We start from the raw sequence: 6,000 nt of genomic DNA, 5'->3' as shown, positions 1-6,000 counted from the left end.
GTTGTTGAAACCACTTAACACAATAGTGTAGTGGAAGAAATACTTGTATGAAATATTTTCACACGACAGTTTTTTAATGTAACCTTTGTTTGTTTGCTTATATACAAGTGTTTTATAGAAATGCACAATTGTTTGGAAGCTCAAGCACAATGTCAAAGTTTATTTACACGGTTGTACTTATTATACACACACAATGGTTTAACATATAAAAACTGTGATCTGAAAGCTTAGCTGCAACAATTTAGATCCAAAACTCAGTTTTTTTTATTTAACACACAATGGTTTATATAACTTAAAACAATTGTTTTAAAGTGTATGCAGAACAGTATAGTTCATACCAAATGTTATTTTTAGTTTAGTTACACAATGGTTTAGCAAATAATCCATTGTTTCTGTTTCTTCATAAAAGGTGGTTTACTAGTTTTTGATATACAACTTGTCCTCATGCATTTACAAAAATATCAAATACAACAACTACATGAAAAATTAATTTGATCATGTCAAGCTACCATCAAATTCTTGAAATATTTACAGTATCTCTATGTCTTCAGTGATTGCTTGGTTGAATTAATGTGACCATTAGGAGCAGAAACATCTTTCTTCCTTGTTCCATATTCTCAGCTGGTATCAGCCCATGAAGGCTGAAAAAGAAAATAGTAGTGACTAAGTGATTAACTAATATTGAATGATTTTACCACGTCAATACAACAAAGTATTACGTACTTTAACTATAGGACAATATCAATCAGTTTGTAATTTTTTTTCCACTGAAGATTATAAACATCGAATAGTATGTGTACCACATATCATGAAATAACATGCTGCTCTTTCCCTATTCATTCCAAAGGTTATCTAGTTCACAAATTCTATTGTTGGACATCCTACTATACCAAAGTGCATCTCCAGGTGCCATTAATATATATTCAAGGATAACAAGAATTAGCACATCAAAATATTCAAGTAATTTTTGTGATAGATAAGTCAAAACAAATACAAAACTCAAGATTTCCATTAATAAACAAGTGATTTCTCTTAAGATTTTAACAGAATGGAGCTACCTCAAAGCCAGAGAGTTGCTCCTTAGTAAATTTAATGGTCAAACTGGTAACAACGACAGCATTGTTAAGCTCTTGCAGCTTGCTGTTGAACATAAACAAGTGCCCTGCTCTTACCAACATCATTCTGTGTGAATATAAAGTTGCTAGACAAATCCAACAATTCACCATTGCCTTTGTCATGCAGGGTCACGGACTTGAAACCAAGTATAAGATTCTTTGCTACATTAGATTAGAAGAATATATTCAATAACAAATTTAAAATTATTCAACTTAAAAAGTTTCGGAAAATTAGATAGACATATGAGGTCATTTTTAGTCCCAAGATGGGCAGACACCCTGGACCATATATGCTAATATGTAAAAAAAATAAAAACATAAATCAATAGGCATGTTTACTATGAGAAACACATACTTACCATAGGCATATATCCCTATAAGAGGATTCTCCTGCAATTTCATAGAACAAAAAAATGTCATAACTTAATGGTAAAATGTGAACATGGGAATATACTTTGTTCGAAACAATCACAATTACAAAATACCGGTTAATACCTATCATAATTAGTGAGTATCAACAAGCCCCAAATCCAAATCTCTAACTTACATAATAATATAGCCACAAATCGAAGCCATAATTCACTGAACAAGCTCCAAATCGAAAATCCAAATCGAGGAAGCACTGAAATCAAAGAGAGAGATAAGTTAATTGAAGTTTCACCGATTAAACTCAAAAATGAAGAACCCTAAGCTGAAAAAGCCTCATCCGAAATCTTCAAAATGGAACACAGATCAATCGAGAAGTCTAAATTTGAAACAAAATACATACTACTTCTAAGAAATTAAAGAATTTGAAGAGACTTTTACAAGAGATAGTTGTACAAGAGAGTGAAAGAGATAGAAATTGAGATCTATGTTTTGTTAAAAGTGAAGCAGAGGAACAAAATTAATGGGCGGCATATTTGCCGCTCTACTATTTCATGGGCCTGTGTGCCATTTTTTTTTTTTTTGTCACAAGATACTTTCACGTATGATGAATTGTATCAGAATACAATAGCCGCTCCCAGGAGTTCCTTTCGTTCAAGAAAGTTTACCATCTAACCCTCGGACATGCAGAGATGACCGGGGACGTTTAGACAATAAAGCTTTAATGTTCGATAAGAAAACACCCATAAAAGGTCCCGTTATCGTTTTTTCTTTCACCTCGCGTACCCTGAAAAATACAATACAAATAAAAACCATAATAAGTTCATACAGACAATAGAATAGTAAAACTATATAAAACGAAAGACGAAAACAGTCAACAAACTCATTAAAAGGTATGAATATAATATAAATTTTTAAAGAATAAGGAAAGTAATATAAAAACTAATATAAAACAAATTATTACAAAAATCTACACCAAAGAATAAGGAAAGTAATATAAAAACTAATATTATTATAAATATATATTTAATTTTTTTGAGACTTTGAAATAAAAAAATTTGCATCTTATAATATATAATAATTTTTAAGTTAATTATGTTTATTATTATGCATAAAAAATTATGCATCTTATTTTAGTGACATACAAAAATAATCAAAAAATAATAAATTTATTTTGTACGACTTATTAAGAAAGATCTAATGAAATTACTAAATCCCTAAAACTTGACTCGTGCCAGATTAATAGAAATATTTTTTAAAATAAATTTTTCACCGATCTAACCGTACGGATGTTATAGCCACTCATTTTAGTCATGCAAAAAAATAATCAAAAAAAAATAAATTTATCTTGCTTAACTTTTTATTGAAATTCTAGTAAAATTACAATTCCCCAAAACAGAATTTGTAACTGATTAACTGAAATATTATTTGAAATAAATTTTTCAATGATCCAACCGTACGGATGTTAATACCCACTCATTTTAGTCTTTTACTAAAATAATCAAAAAATAAAAAGTTGATCTTGTACAACTTTTTAATAAAAATCTAGTAAAATTACTAGTCTCTAAAATGAGAATGGTGCCGGATTGACTGAAATATTTTTTGAAATGAATTTTTCAACCATCCAACCGTAAGGATGTTAATACCCACTTATTTTATTCATGTACAAAAATAATCAAAAAATAATAAATTTATATTGTATGACTTTTTAATAAAAATCTTATAATATTACAAGTCCCTATAATGTGACTCGTGCCAGATTAACTGAAAAATTATTTGAAATGAATTTTTCAACGATCTAACCGTAAGGATGTTAATACTCACTTATTTTATTCATGTACAAAAATAATCAAAAAATAATAAATTTATATTGTATGACTTTTTAATAAAAATCAAATAATGTTACTATTCCCTTACATGAGACTCGTGCCAGATTAACTGAAATATTTTTTGAAATAAATTTTTCAATGATCCAACCGTACAGATGTTAATACTCACTTATTTTTGTCATGTAGAAAAATAATCAAAAATAATAAATTTATCTTATAAAACTTTTTAATAAAAATCTAGTAAAAGTACTAGTCTCTAGAACAAGATTCGTGCCAGATTAACTGAAATTTTTTTTTTGAAATGAATTTTTCAACGATCCAACCGTACTGATGTTAATACCCACTTATTTTATTCATGTACAAAATCCATCAAAAAATAATAAATTTATCTTTTATGACTTTTTAATAAATATCTAGGAAAAAAACTAGTCCCCAAAACAGGATCGTACCAGATGAACTGAAAATATTTTTTTCAAATGAATTTTTCAATGATCCAACCGTACGGATGTTAATATCCACTTATTTTAGTCATGTACAAAATTAATCAAAAAATAATAAATTTATTTTGTATGACTTTTTAATATATATCTGGTAAAAATACTAGTCCCCAAAACGGGATTCGTAGCAGATTAACTGAAATATTTTTTGAAATGAATTTTTCAACGATCCAACCGTCCGGATGTTAATACCTACTTACTTTAGTCATGTAAGAAAATAAAAAATCGTTAATTTATCTTGTATGACTTTTTAATAAAAATACAGTAAAAATACTAGTCCCCAAAACAGGATTAACTGAAATATTTTTTAAAATGAATTTTTCAACTATCTAACCCTATATATGTTAATACCCACTTATTTTAGTCATGTACAAAAATAATCAAAAAATAATAAATTTATATTTATCTTGTACGACTTTTTAAAAAAATGCTAGTAAAATTACGAGTCCCTAAAATAGATATTGTGCCACATTCGTTGAATTATTTTGATAAAAATCCGTTGTTTCCTTAATGAACCTTCTAGAATAAGGTCTAAAGACAAAAGTTATTTCATTAAAGATTGTTGTCTCATCTTTCCTAGAAAGTTCTAGAACGAGTCTTTTAGACAACGGTTTTCTATGGGAAAATATTCTCTGAGAAAATCTGTGACAACATTTCTTTTGACAAAAACCGTTGTGTAAGCGTATCAACGTTTTTTAATCTGATGACGACTGATTTTAAATCTCCTTTCAATCAACGGCTCTCAACGCACCATCTCAGCAATCCAAGTGATAGTCTTATGACTAATCATATGGTGCCACCTCATCATGTGGTGTCTATCGAAATTCTAAAAGAGTTATTTCAGACAACTGTTTCCATCCCGTTGTGTGATATTGTATAGGACAATATATTCGGAAAACCATTTTACAAACTTTTTAATTTGCACAACACAGTTTCAAAAAGGCTTGTCTAATTCATTAATTAGACAATTGTTTTGAAACCGTTGTAGTGATGTTTATTAGACAATGTTATTTTTTTTTAATGAAATGTAACCGCTGTGTGAATTACACAACATCGCGTTAAAAACCATTGTCTTAACGATCTATATTCACAATGGTTACTAGACCATTGTGTCAACAATGTCACACAACACTTTCAAAAATAAAGCTTGTCTGTCAAGTTTTGAAGATTACCACATAGACAATAGTTTACGTAACTAATGTCTATTCCGCACTCAGACAACGGTATGTTAAGGAAAAATATTTCTCCGTTGTATGTCAGATTGGCACAACGGAATTTTTCCAAACCGCTGTGTAATGTGTGTTGTCTGAGGCTGTTTTTCTTGTAGTGAAAATGAATTATTAAGTTATAACATCTAACTTCTAGCAGAATCATAAATTACTCAATATTTTGAGGATTCGAACTATGCAGACCATGATGGTTAATCTAGGAAGTAGACCCATCAGTAATCTCACAACTTCAACATATTTGCAGGTATCTACAAATTCAATTGAATGCACATGTTCAGCTGCTAGTTTTCGTTTCTCTTGTATTTGTTAGAAAATTGCAAATAAAAATAATATTTGCAGGTGAATTGCCTTCATATTTTCCTATAATTTTAATGGTATCAAAATTTTATATTTATTAATATAGTAATATATGGAGCCATGAGGCCCTGGGCGATGACTAATTTTCCGCTGTTGAGTTGTTCATGTATTATTTCAATGATTATTTTTACCCCAAATATTTTCTCATGACCTATTTGAGTTATAATACTGAAATGAGTAAAGATGATAATTAAGAACTTATTATGTTTCTCTTCCGTGTTAAGTTGACTCGTGATTATATTGAAGCTAAAGTTGTCTTAGATTTTATGGACTACAATAATCGTTGTGCGGCATGTTTTTAAGTGACGTGCTTCCTATTTTGGGGTCTTAGAATCATTTGATACTTATCCTGTTATTTTTTTTTTTTTTGGTCAGTATACTTAGCGTGTTAATTATTTTAATAATGAGTCTTGATACCGATACCCCCACTACATGTTTATGATGCAATTGTCTCTAATGTTATCTATTATTTCTTATAAGTGCAATGACATTAGATTATAAAAAAGTTGCAATTATATCTTAGATTCTAATATTTTAATACCCTGAATATGATTTTGATCAGTCACGTTAATGTTATGGATGTTGTTGCGATGGAATGCACGTCTCA

General features: G+C 29.1%; 1 long non-coding RNA gene across 4 annotated transcripts; it reads right to left on the bottom strand.

Annotated features, from left to right (window-relative positions):
• Window positions 1-421: 421 nt before the first annotated feature.
• Window positions 422-2,011, bottom strand: LOC108195863 (uncharacterized). 4 transcript variants are annotated; one of them, XR_010289237.1, is made up of 5 exons: window positions 1,923-2,011; window positions 1,611-1,737; window positions 1,475-1,505; window positions 1,059-1,277; window positions 422-641 (listed from the first exon to the last, which is right to left on the bottom strand). It is a non-coding gene; the product is annotated as an uncharacterized LOC108195863 (long non-coding RNA). The 4 variants fall into 4 exon arrangements; XR_010289241.1 differs by having other exon boundaries at window positions 1,938-1,955; XR_010289239.1 differs by having other exon boundaries at window positions 1,888-1,945.
• Window positions 2,012-6,000: the final 3,989 nt, after the last annotated feature.

The sequence above is a fragment of the Daucus carota genome, chromosome 1, assembly GCF_001625215.2.
Source record: "Daucus carota subsp. sativus chromosome 1, DH1 v3.0, whole genome shotgun sequence".
Taxonomy (NCBI): Eukaryota; Viridiplantae; Streptophyta; class Magnoliopsida; order Apiales; family Apiaceae; genus Daucus; species Daucus carota.
The sequence above is the reverse complement of the archived record's forward strand: the minus strand, read 5'-3'. Positions and strand labels throughout refer to the sequence as shown.